Genomic DNA, 20262 nt, shown 5'->3' on the forward strand with positions numbered 1-20262 from the left:
GTGTGTGTGTGTGTGTGTGTGTGTGTGTGTGTGTGTGTGTGTGTGTGTGTGTGTGTGTGTGTGTGTGTCCCCTCAACCATTTTGATGAGGGTGGTGGTGGCATGGTGTCTAGGAGAAGTCTAGGTGGGAGCTGCTTCCTATCAGGGATGGTATGATATGCTAAAGCCGCCTTTTTAATCTACAGTGTGTCCAAACTGCATGATATGCAAAATAAATTATGAAGAGAAGAAAAAAACTATCATTTGAGTGACCTTGCAGGCTGGAGGGTTTGATATTTTCTCCCTCACTGCTTAAAATTCTTGATATGCAAATGGATGTCACAGTAATCCCTTGTCATTCGCTGGCTGGCTGGTGTTCCCCACATGCCATGCTGTATATAAACCCATTGTCACTGGGCAAGGGGAACATATTGCAAAAGTTTGATGTGCTATATATCCGTGATGATGGACGAAATAACTGAACTTTAAATGTCTTTCCTGTCATAGAAACATCATGCCAGGATCCTCCGTGTACCCGCTGGTGCCCAATAAACCGAGTGACTGAGCTGAGTCTTCCTAATACAAAGTTAATTAACAAATCAATTATTGAGAGAAAACTCATTTCAGCTATTGTGAAAGTCAACTCATTGTTTTAGTTGAGTTTATTAAAAAAACACCTAACTGGCTAAATGGCAGAGTAATAAATTAGAAAATACATTTTTGTACCTTGAAGCATTTTCTCCCTACGGTCAGGTTGCCATCGGTCTACAGCTGCAGCAAACAATCAGCTCATTGCTTTGATTGTTTTCTGAATTAAATGCTTCATCTGTAAAAGGCCAGAAAATGTGAGTCATAGTTTAACAAGGCTCCAAAATACTTGGAAATGTAAGAAAATTACAACTCGGCATGTGATGAAGTTAGTACGTAACCCTGCCCCCAACCACAAAGGTTCACTGTCACTTAAGACGGCTTTATGTTGTTGGGCTTTACACTGTCCCACCCCGTTCATGTGAGCACAGTAGCTCAGGAATGTCTCTGATTATTTTTTCTCCTAAATGTGTTCATTTAGGCTCAAGGATGAAGTGATTAGATCTGGTGCTCAAAGGTCACTTTGACTGTACCTCCAGTACCTTGAATCGTGTGCATTTACACCTAAAAGGTCTAAAAAGTTAACAGGATCCAGTAATGACATTTTATATCCAATGATATAACAAAGCAGAGCAAGACATGATGCAAATTATAACTTTAGCGTACAGTAAAGTACTGGTAGCTACATTTGCCAGCGTGCACTGTTATAGTGTACCTGCAAAAAGCTGCAACAGCAGCTTCTGCAGTAAGAAATGTTGAATTACTCGTCGTAAAGAAAAGATAAACCCTGCCAGGTGTTTGGTTAGCATTATTCTGCTACTCCTACTTTAATCTCCTGTTGATTACTGTAGATTTATACCATAAAACCACCTTTCCTTATGCGGGTTTCACCATGAAGGTAGTTCACTTTTCATCTTCACCTCCATGACAAGTCAGGCAAGTGCTTACCTGCTTACCTGCTTCCCATTTCTTTCAACCTTTGCTGTAAGTCCTTTAATACCTGCTCCGCACATTTACGGGAATGCTGCCATGTTTTCACGATCACCATAAAGATGAGTGCTCGTCACAGGTGATTGGCAGGTGCAAGACTCTCAGGCCTCATGCTGGCTAAACAATTTAACAAACCACGTCACCACAGCAGGCGAGGTCTAACTGAAGTAACAATCACAGCACTCAGGTTTATGCACATCTTGCCGACAAAGACAGCTGTGAGATGGTGCAGTAGCTCATCGTCAGTATTTATTTTGTTATAGTAGAGGCTGTTTCCACCATAACGATCAGTTTTACAGTTACGCAGCTGTAAGGCCAAAACAACCCTTAACCACATGAGTCAGAGAAATTTAATAAACATTTTAAATCTCCGTCACGAGCCGTGACGTGATCTGAAAGCCAAAAGTAAAATGTTTCCTCATCCAATCAACGCTCTCAAGACTGGATGAGAGGCTGGTTGTGACGAGTCGGTGACTCTTAGTGAAGTACCAGCCCCACTCTCACTGATGAATGTGCCATAGATTAAAAATGGACTGTGTTTTAATATCAGGGGAAAAACCGGCCCTTGTACAGAGACCTCTGGGACGGAGAAGATAATTGACCTCCACGGTGAGGTCTTGTAAATAAAAGCACAGTCACGAGTTATTTACTTATGTTCCATCAAATTCTAAGCTTTTCAGTTCAATTTGAAAAGCGTGTAGCAAATTGCATTTTCTGTGTTGCTTCCGAGCCGCTTAAAGTTTGCAGCACAGATTACAAAGAAGGTCCCCTCACCCTCTGACATCTTGTCTACTCCAGAGGCCCCGAGAAGCCAGCTGAGCGAGGCGAGTGCTTTCCTGCTTGCCCAGCACTCCTCGGTCCTTATCCTTCTCTGCAGAGTTATGTAAATTACCTCCAATAAAGCATTATAATGGCAGGCGTAATAATGGTTATTATTATTTACCAGGCACTGTGTGTGGCTGCATGCGTGTGTCTGTGCGTGTAATGTGGATGGGTGTTGGGTTATCAAGCAGTAGTTAATTATAATGGAGCATGAAGTCGCACTATATGCATATTATCACTGCTGAGAGTCTAATTTATTTGGGCTGAGAAACGGGAGATGTTGGTGGTGTCACATTTGCATACTGAGCATGGCAGCACCCCCACCCCCACAGGCCCACCCCTCCCTGAAAATCACCGCAGCACAAGGTGCTCCCTCATCACTTTGTCCACATGTGATAAGACCTTTGTTTCTCAGTTTGATCCATCTAGTCATGGATGGCTGAATGCAGCAACTGCAGGATAAGATGTTTGTGTAAAAGCTTCCACTTTTCTGCTCTGCTACAGGTTCGCCCGTCTCTTTGTGGAGCTATTTATACAAATCCTGGACCTCAGAGTCTGATATCTATAGACTGTCATCAGGAATGCAGTGCAGCAGCCTGCAGTGTTCAGTCCACATTATTATTTCAGAATTAAAATCACCAGAAATACATAAATCAATGATTTAATAATTCATTCTTCATGCACAAAATCTTGTTGAAACTGAATTTAGACACGAATTAAATGAATTAATTTGCTCATGCATGTATTTATCTTCATACTTGCACTTCAGATATTGTGTACTAATATTTATTTATCTAGTTTGTCTGCATTGTTCTCCTTCTGAATCGTGCCATATACAGAGAAATATGTATACAGCAATAAATACAATGTAAGGGAAAGTGCAAAGCAGAAATAATATATAACTGAATATGTAATTAAATAAATACATCTGGTAACCAGTACATTAATGATTTAAAATGGAAACGTATCCTGAGCTTCTGTCACAATTAAACAATATTTCACACTCGTCACATTAAAAACATGTTTATGGTGATAAGAGTAGAAACACCACAAAAACAAAACACACAGCTGTCCAGCTGATTCCCCACAGCTTACATTCATGTTTTTACAGTAGCTACACCGTAAAATAACACCGGCGTATGTAGCTGCCAGCACTTTACTGTAATTTAACAGGGAAACTTGCTCCAGTGTGCAGCTTAAGTCATTAACAGAATTTCAGAATTGCCTCAACCAAGCAGTGAAGTTGCAGTTCATATCTCGTCTCATCTTGTCTTCCAGCTGTATTTTTTTAATCCCTTTTCGGTGCATTTAAAGGAATGTGAAATTATTCGAGTTCAAATTATTTTGAATTTATTTTCAGTAGTTTCCTTATCAAATATCTGTGCAGGTAAAACTTTGATTCTAAGACACTCCTCACATTTTGGTACAGTGTGTTTTGCTGCACGCGCTCTATGTTCGGGCTTAAATGTGTGAATGTGTGCATTTCCCTGTGTGCTATCTGTTATCTGGTCAACCAGGAGCATAGACGGTTAACTCCCAGTGTCAAAGACGAGATATCATCTCCATCGTCGAGGTTAAGAGGGGTGAAAGGGATGGAGGGATGAAGGGTTAGAATAGGCTCAAGAAAGAAGGAAATAGGGCGGCGTGAAGAAAGGAAAGAATTAATATGGGGACAGGTGAGAAGAAAGAGAGGGAGGGAGGTTTAAGACGGAGCGGGTTAGAATATAGAAGTACATTATTCAGTTTAGAGTGCAGAGATAACTAATGAAGGGTGAAAGAGGGGTTAAGGTTTAAGGATCAATGAGAGCGAGAGATGGGGGGGGCGAGAGATTTTAAGAGGTAAAATTCAGATAGTGAAATTAGAATTGAGGAACAGGAAAGCGAGTGAGGTTAAGAGATAGAGGGATGACGGAGAGATAATATGAAGAAATGACAGTCAGCCATTGGCTCTGGGTTAAAATACAGTTTGTAGCCATGCTAGAGGCTTGGCTTTAGGGATGACCTGCCTGTGGTGGAGTAAGTCTGCCATTTTGAAATATCTCAACAGCTGTTTGATGGGTTGCTAATTTATTCATGCCCTCCGACTCTAGCTTTCCTCGAGCTCCAAGAAGAGTCAGACTTTGTCGGCGTTGTGGCTACATTTTCTGTTATATATCCTGCACATATTTAACATCTCCAGCTCTTCGATTTATGGCTGTGAAAAACACAAACCCCGTCCATCTGCTGATCGAACCCTCTGTTTGCAAGAGGCAGCCAATCAGAAGAAAGCTGGCTAAAAGGAAGCATGGCCTTAAAGGGGGTGGAGCTAAAACAGCTTGCATGAACTCAGGAGCTTCACCGAGATCCATTATAAGATAACTAAGGATTACATTAAACATAAATCATCCAAAGCTGCTTTGAATTAAAATACGAAGCTGAAAATGAGCACAGCAAGTCTCCTTTAACCAGCGTCTGATGCAGGGGTGGGCAATTCCAGGCCCAGAGGGCCGGTGTCCTGCAGGTTTTAGATCTCACCTTGGGTCAACACACCTGAATCACATGATTAGTTCGTTACCAGGCCTCTGGAGAACTGCAGGAGCTAATTTAGCCATTTAAATCAGCTGTGTTGGTTCAAGGACACATCTAAAACCTGCAGGGACACCGGCCCTCGAGACCTGGAGTTGCCTACCCCTGGTCTGATGGATTGCGGCCAAGTCTGATGCCCCTGATGTTCCTGTAAAATCAAAGCTTCATCAGCTTCAGTCACCAAACTTTTAGGATTTCTAAACTTTAAGGAAGTAGCCTAGTTCTCCCATTGTCTGCTAGGGGGAAGATATTTGTGGTTTGCATAATGGTCGTGAAAGACTCCAGCGACTCTCTTTATGTGAGTAACACAAGGCAAAACCTCATTGCTTGTTTTGGACAGTCTGAGTTAGAAGCTAAACGTTACAGTTGGGATGCCACGACTGGTGCCTCATTTTTAGCCATTGAATTACAGAGTATTGTTCACCGATCAGTTGCGGGTGCAGGTAAAACGGGGCTGACCTGTGCCCATTTGTCCCTCACTTGATACGTACTGTACTCTCACTCCGTCTGCTCCCTAACCTTCCTCCATATCTGCAGCCAGCAGACTCCCATGTCTCTCAGGAGGAGGGTGTCCCTGCAAGCTCACTGTCAATTTCACCTGTCAGTCACAATGCTTTAGAGTGATGATTTGGTTGTCATGTGTCCACCGGGCATGTCTTGTCAGCGAGTTTGATTCCCCTCAGAGTTCAGAAAGGAGTCTGGTGGAAGCTTGTTTTGTACAAACCCAATAAAACAAACATAAAACAAGCAAATATTTCAAGGAATATTTTTACGTTAACCTTTTTACATCTACCAGGTTACTGGTAGGTTTATGGTTCGGGTGGATTTTTGCTACATGCTAAACGAGTGCAGCTTCTGAAACTAGTAGATGTTATCTTTCAAGTCAAGACTCTTCCAAAGACTAACTGCATGTTTTTGGATTTTGGGACACGGACACAGGGAGAGCATACCTGGGATATTAAACGGTTAAATAAAGGCCAATCAGAGTTGGACGTCGGATACTTGAAACGTTAAACTTGCTGCTCCTGCGTGGCTTCATTGCAGACTTACTATATGTCAGACAAACGAGAGTTCAATGTAGCTGAAAATCACTTCATCCTGTTACTTGTTTGTTTAGTCCAGCTGTTTGGGGGTTTTAGGATAACCGAGAACTGATTTGAGTTTGAAATGTCGTAAATTTTACTCATTATCTTAGAAAAGAGAAAAAATAAACACTCAAATTTAAACTCTCTACTCCTGCGTTGAGTTGGGTCTGGTTAATGTACAATTTTAAAAAGCCCTCAGTTCTCTGTAATGCCACCGATTGTAGCTCTGTTTTAATGATTAAAGAAATAGACAATGATTTCCCCATTCTGACACGCTGAAATGCTGCACTGTGCACTGTTGGAGAAGGTGTCTCATTCTGTCTCATGAATCCGTCCAGTTTGGTGACTTTTAGGCTACTGTAACACAAAGTAGTTCCCACTCTTACGTTTGCCAGGTCAAAACTCAACAGGAAAACTCGTTTGCAGTGAGAAGTTGTATTTCGTAAACTTGGGAGTCGACGCTCGTGAGCCAGCAGCAGGCTCTGCCCTCGTTTCAATCACCCACTCCTGATCTACACCACATATTCTAACTGACACACACACTCTGTCACACTCTCCTCTCCCATCTCCTTTCTCCAGCCTGCCTGCGATGTGTCTCTCCCCTCCTCCATTCCTGATGATTGATAGGCATGAGGCCCTAATCTAGAGGAACATTTCTCTGTGCTGTCCGGCTTGCTATCAGCCCAGCAGTTCTCCGTGCACCCAATGTGTGAGCCCACTGCAGGCCTGCCTGGTGCTGGTGGCTGGGACAGGATGTTGGCACGCTTGATTACCTGCCTATCAGATGCTTGGCCTCTTCTGCAACCACCACACTACAATCTGCATACCTTCCTCTCGCACAAAAATACACTCAGGCACATGATTGTGTTTAACGCACCAGGCCGCTCAATTGCCTCCATCCATGCCCATTTAGAACGGGGACAGCTACACTGCTTCAACCTCCGGTGGATACAGTTGGAACTCGGAGTAAAGTTCAAGACTTCCAAACTGTGTCACTGTAGTAAAGTGGACATAAAGGCTGATAACGCCGTAACTGCACGTTCACCTGCCGTCGCTTTATGCTTTATGAATATTCTGCCAGCTTTTTGTGCTATCTGTGGAGCGTCTGGGTACGCTGCTCAGTGCCCGTAATAAACAGATAAACAGATATAAGAGAACATATGTTATCACAAGAGATATTAAAACTGCAATAAATGGGATGTATAAATGCAATACTGATGGCTGACTAATAAATATTATAAGATGGCTTTTAAATGATATTTTCATGCAATGCAAACTACAGAAATCTATCCAAATTCATAGAATAACTTTCATTCATTTCATACTACACACCAGCCGTCATGTCATGTATTTCAAATTTAAGCATTGCTGCAGATCTTCTTTCAGGCATAGGATGAACCGAGGGGTCGGGTCGAGATCCCGAACGAGAATTAAAGCCCAAAAATGGGCTGATGCTCGAACATTATTCACTAATACTTCATAGGAACCATGCCAGATCGATCCATCATACTAGTAAAAACAAATGTCAAGGCTCGTGAGGGTTTTTCCCCCCACTTTTTTTTGTTCTGCTCCACTGAGGCTGTAGCATGATGTAAAAAAGAAGCATGGAGAGGAAAATCCCCGACACACTCGTCCTCTGCCTTCTGCTCATTTTCCCCATCCTTGCAATATCTCTCTCTTATCATGTCCTGTCTCTCTCTCTCTCTCTGTCTCCTCTGCAGTATCTCTTGCTCACCAGTTTCCTTCCTTTATTAGACAACAATCACTTGTTTTCCCAAGCAAGCGGTTTAGGGCGACCACTGCAACAACAGAAGCTAACCATACGGAAGAATTTAAGTATATAACTTTGTATATTTTCAACATTTAATAGCACGGGGAATTTGCCCCGCCCCATCTACCCTACAGCTTTGATTCTTAATGGGCCATTCAGTGCTGCATACTGGCTATAATTACTTTTTAAAATGAAAGTAAAACAAATATTGTACAGCTAAAACATGTTGGATTACAGCAGCAGAGCAGGAAGAATTCTGTAAAGGAAAAAAATAGCTTTCTGTCTCGGCTACCTTTTATTGCTTTAAAGTGACGTGGTTTTCTTGAAGCAGCAGGAATATAAAGTCAAGATTATGTAGGTCAGGCCAAAAATAAACGAATCATAAAGTCTTCTCACTCTCTGTGTCCAGGCTTCCTTTTCAGCCATTAAACACATATATTGCAGGAAGATGCTGTGGCAAACAGTATTTGTGTACTCAGTGAATCAGTGTTTTACATCCCTCCTCATGTTCCCTCTGTTTGTTCACTTCACTCAGCTGCTCTCCTGCTCCGTTTAATTGGCGAACCTCTAAATGACCCCGAGTGCGTCGAGCTGGTCTATCACTCTTTAACTTTTACTCGTCTCCTCTGCGCGCCCGCGCTGCCGATACCGGCCTGATTGAAATGTCCTTTTTTGCAGGAGCCAGAAGGAGTTGTTAAAGCAGACATGAATTAATGATTGAATTAATTATCGGAGTCACATACCGTACAATTAATTTTGTGGCTTTGCCTCAGTCTTTTCTCCTCTCCCCATCTGTGCATAGAGAATGTCAAGAAACATTTTCTAATTAATTTATGTGTGATTATCAGGGGTAGTTTCTGGAAGGTCTCCACTTTCAATTTGTGACAGGCTGCAACAGAGAGAGGGAGATGGCTGGGAGAGAATGAGGTGGGAGTGAATAAGGGACAGGCTATACTTGTGAAGTATGTGCCCTCACACACACACACACACACACACACACACACATTTAGAATTGCGGGTTTTTTCCTCCACATTACGGTTCTGTTTTAAAATTACTTCCAAGATGTCAGTCTTTCTCATCGAGTCGTGACTCAGATTCAGAGGAGAGACGTGCACATACCTATGTGGCTCCTTTCAGTGGCCATTCTTAATTGAAATATTAAATGACTCTGTAATAAATCCGCACATATTTTATTTGATAAGTACTTGGTGAAAAGTAGCCGATCAAATAATCACCTACTTTTGAACTCTAACGTGACGTCTTGGAAATCCAATGACAGTCATCCCTGTTCTGCTCTGCAGCCTCTATGAGCCAGCAGCTGTCGTCCACAGCGGCTTTAATTTTGTTTCTTTTGACTTTAGTTTCCTGAGCAAAGAGCTTCAGTCACTCACTCGTGTTGTGTTTGGATGTGAAATCTTTTATTATATTTCATACCTTTTTCTTTTTCTTTGAGAAAATTGCAACCCAGTCTGCCCATTCTGCAAATAACCCCAAAAACATATGTTACACTGACTCTCTACGAGCGGTGCACACATTTTATTTAAAAAAAGAGACAGAAATAGAACTGAAGATGATGACTCTATGGATGGAGACTCTGCTCACTCTACTGTGAGCAGTAGCAGACTAGCAGCAGCATCGAGCGCTCTATCTGTGTGTCTACACATCGAGGGCTTAAAACATGTCATTGAAGGCTAAACAGTACCTGACCTTTTAAAATGCACATCACATATCCAAGATGCGAACCTGGCGTGCAGACGATACGGACAAACGAACAGGCTTTTTTAGATTTCATTTCTCTAAATCAAAACAATAAATTATGAGCCGCATTGATGCTTCATTTGTTTTAATCACACTCAACAGGCAGCGTCTCGCAGCGCTCAGCAGCCTTTGAAAAATGGTGGATTTAGCTTCGATAACAGGAACGGGCCAGCCAGGCTGCAGCGAACGCCTCCATATGCTTTGACTCTCCATTTAAAATGAGCGGTGCTCGTTAGAAAGAGCCCTGCATGATCGACACAGAGAGTCGTGGGTAAAAAGAGAGGGCCAGTGTTTTCCCAGCAGTTCACCGGGCCACTGGGGACCCCTGTGGTTAACCACACTAACAGCCATGCATGAGTTCATAAACATAAAATGTGTGTACCATATCATCAAGATATCACGTGTGTCAAAGCAACTTTCGACCTCAGGGTGAGATTTGAATAAAGTTTGTTATCATTTCAGAATCTTAAAGGGAACCTGTTCTCTCCTTCTCTGTTCTAGTTCTGTGTTCTTTTGCTCGTACTAAATCAGACTCAGCTTTACTGTCCTTCCACCATCGACACAATATAAATGAAACACAGATTCCTCAGGTCCCGGTCAAAATGTCAGATAACGAGTTCAACATATATAAAACGAAACCTCACGAGGCAAAAGCTCAGGCTCCAAACACTTTGTTTCAGACAGTTTTTTTCTACTCTTGCAACTGTATGATGTCACAGAGTAGATAATGCTGATACTGGGATGTCAGCCACACAACTCAAAAGTCCCACCCGGCTTCTGTTTGTAGCATAAAAATACTCGAGGTGTGGGAAAGTAGAGCTTTACCCACCATATTCACACACCAGATCGTAAGTGTGACAAGCTTCACCTAAAGGTAAAGCTGCTGATTTTAGAGTTACACACTTATCTCACTATTTGAGGTTGCTTATTTTTAGCTACTTGCATAAGCACACGCAGAAGAAGATCATCCTGCAGCTGGTATTTCAGAATCATTGTATAGTGATATTGTTGCAACATATTGTGATGGTTTACGGTGATTCCCACGCTGTCGGTGGGCGATCTTGTGACCGGTTGGATGATGCTGCTGCTCTTCTCTCAGACTGGCGCACAGAGATGGTTTATCAGCAATAAAACTTCCCAACAGTCAGGAGACTGAATTCCAAAATCAAGTCGTTGCATGTGAATGTCGGTATTCTTTGCATTCATTTGTCTCCACTGAGGTGGACGGTGTGGAGGACTCATCTCATCAACAGTAGTCCTGTCACCCCCTTCGTCCTCTGAACAGAAAACTGCTTTATTCCCCCCCCCTTCCGCATACACACACACACACAGTTTATCTTTCTTCGCATATTTGTGAATTTGCATGTTTGCTTCTTGCTCTTTTCTGGTGGTGTATGTATTTTGTAGATAAAAGTTCAGCAGTGCAGTTAAGAGAAATTAGTTGGGTAAACAGTGGTAAATGTCAATGATAAAGTTCTGTTGAAGCTCATCTGATTAGCGGGACTACGCAGGTGTCTTATCTTGCCTGTGCAACAGAGGGTAAAATGGAAATGATTGCGTGGTCCTGAGCAGTAGATGCCTATCCCAGAAATGTCTATCTGCTGCTGAGCTGAGCCTGCTGGACTCCAGGGACCCAGGGGTGCAGCGTGGAAGATCATGGAGAGAAAGAGAAAAGGACGCGCAATCAGGTCGTGCTTCTTGTAAGATTGAGGTCTTTTATCAGCCAGCTTTATAAATGACAGGAGTGGCCATTAATGAGAAAAGCTGGAGAGAATTCATTGAACTGAAATTGAATTTTTGAGAAAAACGTTTAACACATAAAGGTGACTCAATCAATATGTATTTTTCATTCATGTAAACATCTAATGTGGTGCCATATGTAGGATGTGATTTGATGCATACTGACGTCATTCATTCAGGACGGCCTACTCTTTGTAGAAGATGCAATCATGGAAGATCCCAGCACTCACCTGCATCTAACTGGCTTATATCTGAAAAACACCACTATATGACACAATACAATATGTTAGAGGTAATTTTTCACCACTGTTTCATAATCAATACAGACTATTTGGTGAGAGGGGGGGGATACCACGTTTCCCTTGCATACATACATAACCTTTTACAAAGAAAAAGCTTCAGTCAAACAAAGATTGTCGTTTCTGTCAGCTAATAATTTATATTTGGTGGTTCATTTGTGTTCTCTGGCTTCTCCACCCATTTACGTAGATAAAGGCAAGACTGATATGACTATGATATACAGATATGACATTGTTTAAGACTGACACAGCATGAAAGGAGGAGCTGGGGTGCAAAGTGGCTTGCAGTGACGTAGAGTTGGAGGCAGGCTCAAGTAGCTTAAATAAAGCTTCCTTTGAGATTTGCCAACTGTGTATGTAGAGTAGAATCAGCTGAGCCTGCTTGAACTAACATGGTGCTTTTTAAACATTTATGTTTAGATTGTACTCCGGTTTAGTGCTGTATAATAGTTGATTGTCAGCTGTCTCTGTGTGTTCAGTATGTATTTCTTTCTGCAGTCTGCACACAGTTCCTCAGGTTGGTGGTCCAGCACATGGCTCTCTGGGGACTTGAAATGCATTCTGTATTGTTTTCAACCTGCAGACTTGGCAGACAAAGTAATGATTTAACACTTTGTGTAAACACAGAGCACAGGCCCCATTCGTTTTTCTAATACTAACCAAACTGAAGTATTTGCTGTGTGTTTCCCATAAGGGCCGAAGCGAGAACAGTGTAAGGAAGGGGAGGTGTTGGGATTTGTCATTCAGCAGAGGTTAAACCCCACCTATTAGTGCGGGGTCGGAGCAGCACGCAGATAAAGATTTCCTGTTGTATGGTGTCAAAAAATCAATGGCTCTGGTGCGATGTGCTCATTTGATATCAACAATAGTCTTTTTAAAAATCAATTAGGCCGGATAGAGAAGAACATCAGTGTAGGGTTACACCTTTCTCTTTTCACCACTTATTCTTCACTGATATCCAGTAAGGGCAGGCTGTTTGTTGAGGATACTCGGTCCCTAGGATGAGCAGGTACAGTGCTCTCATGTGGCTTTGCTTTTTCTTTTTTTGATCATTTCCCATTATGTAAAATGATAATATATGAAAGTCACAGAATAAACTAGAAAGATATTCTGTTTAACAACTTGTTTGTGTGAAAGAAAGGCTTCCCTTGAACCAGAGTAGTTTTTAGCTGTTGGGAATCTAAATTTAAGGGGACAGGGCTCAGTAGAAAATCTAGTCATTCACCGTCATGCAGTAATTATAATGATCAGGCATAATATTATAACCACTGGCAGGTGAAGAGAATTACACTGATTATCTCTTCATCAGGGCAATTGTAAGTGGGTGGGATATATTATGCAGTGAAAGTGAAAAATTTTCCTCAAAGTTAATGTTAGAAGCAGGAAAAATAGGCGTAAGTACTTGAGTAAATTTGGTGAGAGCCAAGTTGTGATGTTTGGGTCAGAATATCGCCAAAGCTGGAGCTTTGTGCGGTGTTCCCGATCTTCAGCGGTCAGTATGTGAGTGTGGGAACGGTGTGAACCAGCTAAAGGGTCACGTGTCAGGTCTCATTGATGCATGTGGGAAGAGAATCACACAGATGAGCTTGATGCTAAGTTAATGCTGGTTCTGATAGAACGGTTTCAGAGCATCGCAGTTTGCTGCACATAGAGCTGCATATCTGCAGACCAGTCAGGGTGCCCATCCCCTGTACCAACAGTGGGTACGGGAGCATCACAACTAGGCTACAGAGTAACGGAAGAAGGTGGCCTGGTCTGATGAATCATATTTCCTTTGACTGGGGAACACCTGGCATCAGGCTCAACTATGGGAAAAAGGCAAACGGGTCCTGTGATGCTTTAGCCAACCTTCTGACATGTATCACCTAACTAAGCATTGTTGCAGGTGTACATGCACGGGAATAATGTGATTCCCTGAAATGGAACAAAGACAGTTCAGGATTGGTTTGGTATTAGACAGGTGGTCATAATGTTAAGCCTGATCCATGTGTATCAAAATGTAGCAGATCATTTTAAATTAGACCTTATATAATTTCTAGCACTGTAATTTTTTTCCTTGGTAGCTTTGCATGATTAACAGTTCAAAATGATTCCTCTTTGTATTATCCTAGGGCCAATTCAGCCCCTCGCTCTCTCTGCTGTCCCAAAAAACCTGTTTTAGCTCTTAGCCATTTAAGAACACTTTCTTCTGATTGGCACCCCTCATCATCATCAGAGAATTTAAACAGCCATAGCTGTTACCATATAAGGACACCCCCCCCGTCGGTGACATTGTAAAGATTCAATGGTATAAAAACTCATTGTGAAACCAGCATTTCTTCAGTTTGGGCCTCCAATACAACTAAAAGCCACCCCTCAAGTTATTGTTTCCAAAACAGGAAAGAAATGAACGGACTGGAAACTTCTGAAGTATCTTATTAAACTCTGATGCCTTGGAGCCAGCAAAATCTGCTTCCCCATCTCTGGGCGAGAGTTCTGTTTTGGATCCTTCCCAAAGTTGTGGACAGTTTCCACTAAGTAAGCATTTAATAATAATATGACATATCATTTAAGATAACAGCCCACCTGCAGGTTTAATTAATTTTCCTTCCAAGCTGAATATACCTGAAGATGTATCAACAATTAATCTAACCAGCTGAGCATAGAAGAACACGTTTGTTCCTCGTACTTTTTTCCCAGCAAATGAATCTTACAAAAAAAAGTAATAAAATGAACGAGCAACATTAAAGACTTGATGGATTCACAATCACTTCAGATTTGTTTGGGTTTTTTTCCTTCAAATGTTTAGTGTTTGTGAGGTATGTGGCACCGTTTTAAGCTTTATCTCTTTAAAACATGAAAGATGAGCTCAATATAAAGCCATGAGTCAGTGTTACATTCACTGACCTTTGCGGACTAAAGCATGTCTAACCAATAACTTCATCAAGGCAGCCATAAACCTTCCACCCCTCCCAAATTAATCACCGCTAAATCTTTAACGATATGTGCTATACAATCTCAGCTGCTGCCTCGGGCATTATGGCCCGGGACTGAAATCTTTGAATGCTTCTGTCTTTTTAACACATACAGGCCTTCTGTGAGAGTGATGAGGATGGGGGGAATCCTCATTTATTGACCAACAGGCTTTTTCACCTTTCAGTTATCAATGAAGTCAACAATAGATGGTGCCGTCTTTTATGGTTTTAATCATCTTTATATTGTACATACATCAATATCAAACTCATTAGCAAATCTGTAAACTGTAATAACGCTGATTTGTGTAATTTCCATCGACAACACGCTGATTAAACTGTCGGGACGACAAGAAAAGCAGCACTGATCCATAAATCCTGTAACGACATAATCAAAACTGTCCTGCTCTCTTCTAACGGCTGCCTGCCACCTTCAGCTCGGCTCGCTGTCTCACCATTATTCTGTGCGTCCTCTCCCTCCCCTCACTCATCGGTTAATTGCGTTAGTCATTTCATTAATGACGGACTGATTGTTTTATTGTGTTGGCTCGTCAAAGAGGTCTGGACGCCCCAGTGGTTGCTGAAGCGTCCGTATTGATAAGCTTTTGTGTGGGTAGCTGGTGACAGGGGCTGTATTGGTGTGTGCATGCTGGATGTGTGTACCTGTGTGTATCCTGTGTGTATGTGTGTGTGTGTGGAAGAAAAAGCGAGCGTGTGTGTGTGTGTGGGTGTGTGTGTCAGAGCTAAATGAGTGGGGCAGCATGGATACTGAGAAGCTGGTTGATATTGATAACGAGCCCTTCCAGGCCTGTGTTTTTTTGGAATGGGTCATCCAACAAAATAAGTGTGTGTGTGTGTGTGTGTGTGTGTGTGTGTGTGTGTGTGTGTGTGTGTGTGTGTGTGTGTGTGTGTGTGGACTACAATGTGGGGTAGTATCATGTGGAGCAGAAAGTGTAATAGCAGCGAATGCCGCCATATTGATAAGGAGCGGTGGGTTATTATGCAGGTCTGTGGTGGGCAGGAAGTGTAATTAACAGGGATTAGGATTGTAGGAGGCCTCATGTTACCCCAGTGAAGACAGCTAACCTGTTGGGATTAGTGAGAAGCACTCATTAGTGGAGTGAACCGATAGGACTTTCTCTCAAATGAAAAGGCAGTGTTTTTTTAAACAGAATCATCACTGATGCTAACTATATTTAACAAGTTACATTCACTTGGTTTCCATTAATGTAAACTTGTATATTGGTAAAAACACAGAATCGAGGCTTTTACCTGTGAAAGATACCCAGTGTGAAGATTTCTTAGAAGGAAATCTTTTACATCAATTTTAAAAAGCTGTAATTACCACTGCCTGGTAAGATTTAATGTGCTACTACAACTAGCATGTGCCAGTAATGGACCAACAAGCCTTTTGCACCTTTTGCTGCCATTAAACAGCAAAATGCTGTGAGGTTAGATGATAATGTAACAAACATGAGAACTATGCAAAGTCAAAGATTTACGCCAGCCACAATCAATACACCCTCACTCTTATTTAAAAAAGGCCAAACACAGATTTCTTTCCACTATTTCATATAGAACTGAGGTTTATTTTTGGCAGTAGCATGGGCTCATGCATGTCCATGCACATAAAAGCATGTCCATACACGTCCATGCACGTCCATGCACATAAAAGCATGTCCATGCACATATAAGGGTACACACCCACATTTTCCAAGAATTGAATAAATAACACTTTTTACTGACTGACCAGCGAGCTATCCTTCCTGTGAACAAACTCCCAGTCCATTATATTAACCTCCATTTGGCGATAAGCTCTGCAGGTTTGGTGAGCTTGGCATTTTGAGTTCTGCCTCCCTTTTTCCTACTTGGCCATACTGCACTTTTTGTGAGAGGAGTAAGTTCTTTTTTTTCCTTTTTATCTTATGTAAGCCTCACCTTTGTCCACCATTTCTGATCATGTCATTATATCATTGATCTTAATGTTTGATAGCAAACAGAACAACAGTTGGCTAGCTTGCTGTTGGCTCAGTAGACCCCAGCTCTCACTCCTTTAGATCTTTAAAACAATGGTCCTTTTCTTTTGTTGGGTGGAGTTTCCACAGTTTCTCCATTTTCTCCACCATCCACTCTTTCAGTTACCCGGGGGTACCTACTGACAGCTGCTGCAGAAAACTAAAGTCTCACCCTCTTCCTCTTTTGGTTGTGTAACTGAGCTTTCATTTTCTTTGAAGAGCATGCACCCGGTGGCAGGCAGAATCACATAATTTAACAATGAACATGGCAGCGGGGTCCCCTAATTGTGTAATCAACGTGACTTCACAGTAAGCCAAAGCGTAAACAAAAAGTGTCATATTTATTGGGACTTTTTGCCCTTTTTTGTCTGCTACTTGTGAGGCAGTGTATTTGATTTATCTCTGCACATCAATCATGCAGATCCTATAAACCATTTAGACAGTTAGTTTAACCTCGACCCCGTCACAACATCAAAAGCTAACATGAAAGGAAATGTTGGAACATGTTGAGGCTGAATACCTGACAACGTGATGCTTGTGTTGGCCTTGTTTATAAGTTAATATCTGCATTGGCTTACTAAGGTCAAATGCTCATGACGTTTCACAATTAGGGTCAGCAGAGCTGGTCAGCCTGATAAGCGTTCCATGTGGTTGGGATTGGCCAATGGCTCAAAGAGTGGCTGGACATTGATGGAGTGGTGAGATAAGGAAGAGGTCAAAGTGACCAAACTGAGGCCCCACTGGGTGATAGGAGATTACTGGACTTCAGACTCTGCTGCCAGGAGGACAGACTGAGGACTCATTTTTGGCTCAGCATCAGATTTCAAAACGGGAAATCTCATGTCCAAAGAGAATCTGACACCTGTCTTGTGTCTCAAGTCCAGACCAGCTATACTTTGTAGCTTCAGACTCTATGTGCGTGACCCCAGTAAAGACTCGAGACACCCAGCGTGCTTGTGACAGTGTTTTTATTTAAATGTGCTTTTCTCAGTCACTAAGTCCATCGTCCTGACAGCTTTCCAGCTGTCTCCACCTGTCCTCCCTTCCTCCAGGTCTCAGCATCACTGAAATAGAAGAGTGTAATTACTGAATTGCTCCCAGCTGCAATGCCAGCTTCCCCCTCAAGCCCACTGCACCACCCCTCCTCTGCAGTGGACCTGCAGACCACACCTCTGCCACATACCTCCACCACCCACCTGAGGCTGGAGAGCCATGCTGCCAAGCCCAAGAGGTAATAGCGAAGAGAGTCAACCGCCGAATTGATGGCCAGACACTCCTTCTCCACCGTGCTGTATCTGGTCTCTCTGACAGCTTCCGGCTGATTTACACAACAGGGCGGTCAGCCCCCTTAACTGCTGGGACAAAACCGCCCCAAGCCCTTTGTTCGAGGCATCCGTCTGCAGGATAAAATGGAGGGAAAAGTTAGGTGTGGTGCAGCAGCTCCCCACAGAGATCCTACTTCACGTCACCTGGCACTGTTCTGTCCACTGGACCCGATCTGGGGAACCCTTTCAGCTGAGATCACTCAAGGCGCTGGTCAGCTCTGCAAAACCAGGCACAAACCAGCGGTAGTAATCAGCCACACCCACCACTTCCCTTTTTGTATTGGGGTGTGGGAAAGAAATGATGGCTGTTGTTTTCCCAACCTGTGGGTGCACCTGCCTACCTCCCAAGTGGTACCCCAAATATTGTACCTTCCTCTGTCCAACTGCACACTTCTTTGGGTTGGTCATGAGCCCAGCCTACCTCAGGGACTCCAGGACCACGGCCACCTGCAAGTGTTAGTGTCAATGATAATATCATCCAAGTAGGCAGCAACATTTGCAGGTTGTGGACGCAACAACTGAGGTGCTGGAAAGTGGCCTGGGGCACCTCCCACACTGCAAACAACAGAGGGTCTAACCAGCGATCCCAGTTGAGTTCATCCTCATGAATGAACTTCTGAACTTCCACCAGCCTGTCAGTCTGAGGATGGTAGACGATGGTCCAAACAGAGTTAATGCCCAGTAATTTGTACAGCTCTTTTTAGTGTGTGAGACATAAACTATGTGGCCTGGTCAGTCAGTATTTCTTTTGGGATGTCAACTTAGGAGATGACCAGAAATACTGCCTACGCCACACTCTTTGCAGAAATGATATGCAGCGGCATTGCTTCGGGATATTGTGTTACATTATCCACCAGAACTAATACAATCCAAGTGTACTCAATCCAAGTGGCCCAATGAGGTCCATGCCAATGCGCTCAAACGTGACCTTCATTAATAGTAACAGGTGCAAAAGATTTTTTGGAATCAGCGACTGGTTAACCAGCTGACACTCCATAAAATCGGGCCATGAATCAATCCAGAGGTTTTCGTGTCCCACAAGCCCTACCATGGGGCTGTAATGAGCCGCCTGGAAAATAATTTCCTGGCGGCTTTCAGGCATCAACAACTGGGTCGACCCTCTTCCTAGGGTGTCATCCCGCTCTAGTGGGGTCTCCTGTGGAGTGAACCACTGGAGCCAGAAGGGGCTTACAAGAAGTCCCTGCCCTCTCCTTGTCCCCAGAGACAGCATCAAACAACCCTGCGTCATCGCGTGCAGCGCAGGCACCACACGCCGCTAAAGGTCGTGAGCACATCCCTACGCACTGCTCTAAAGGTTATTAAACCTCGGCCAATCTGTCCCCAGAATTAAGGGACAGATTGTTAGGCGTCGGCTAACTGCAGCCTTTAGTTGTTTAACCATTTTGTCCTTAAATTTGATCTGCAGCGGCACTACGGGATATTTGTGAAAGTCCCCTCCTGACGTTGACCCACTCTGCCTCCAACAATGCCCCGAACCAGGGTTTGGTGCATGTAGCCCAAATTTTAAGCACTATTTAACTCGCAGTGAATCAGTTAGAACTAGAGTTAAGCTGCAGTTTAGTCACATGTTGAATATGCGTTTTTTTTCCAGAATGTTGTCTGGATGCCAAAATATGAACAAATTCTATATAAAGGGGTAGGTGTGACCCTGAATCTGAACCTAAGCAGGTCACTGGTAACCTGGTGGATGTTAAGAGATTAAAAAAAGAACCCGAGTCACACAATAAAAAATTCAGCCCAACCTGACCCGAGCACAGCAGGTCGGGCCAGCTCCTGTTGCGTCTGGCATCAGGCATCAGTATCACACTCTTCTGTTCACAGGGGCAGAAGAACGAGAAAGCACGGCTGGTTGTGGTGTGTTTTCTGAGTGCACAACCTGAGGTTGATAAAACTGATACCATCAGTTACTATTGAATGTTCTCAGTATAGCACCTGTGTGTTATTCGTCATACTGCGCTCAGTCTAATTGCAACTCTGAGCTCTGAGTTAAGAGAAAAACACCACTTCCTGTGCGCCTTTGCCACAAAACTCTCTTTGACAGCAAAAACAATATCTCCAACCGCTCCTTGGCTTGTAAGGACTCATTTCATTGAATTAACGTCTACTTTTTTTTCTTTCTCCAAACCGCACTTCTTCCTGCTTTTTTTCCTCCCCCTCCATAACCCCAAACCCACCAACATCACCTCCTTCACCCGCTCACCCACCCCCAACTGGCTGTGGGAAAGCCATTTTATCAGCGTCTGTCCGTTGTTCTCTGGTGGGGATAGATACAGAGAAGATAGATGAGTGTTTTGACATGGAGAGTGTTAGACAAACACTCTTATCAGGCCCGCCACTTTAGACCGACCCCCCC

The 20262-nt window shown here is 43.1% G+C and overlaps 1 protein-coding gene across 1 annotated transcript in view; it reads left to right on the top strand.

Annotated features, from left to right (window-relative positions):
• zfpm1 (zinc finger protein, FOG family member 1) overlaps positions 1-20262 on the top strand; it is a 104683-nt gene that overhangs the window by 55181 nt on the left and 29240 nt on the right. The gene's annotated exons all lie outside the window — the stretch shown is intronic.

This window comes from Haplochromis burtoni, unplaced genomic scaffold, assembly GCF_018398535.1.
Source record: "Haplochromis burtoni strain Fernald_Lab_line unplaced genomic scaffold, NCSU_Asbu1 Contig_229, whole genome shotgun sequence".
Lineage (NCBI taxonomy): Eukaryota > Metazoa > Chordata > Actinopteri > Cichliformes > Cichlidae > Haplochromis > Haplochromis burtoni.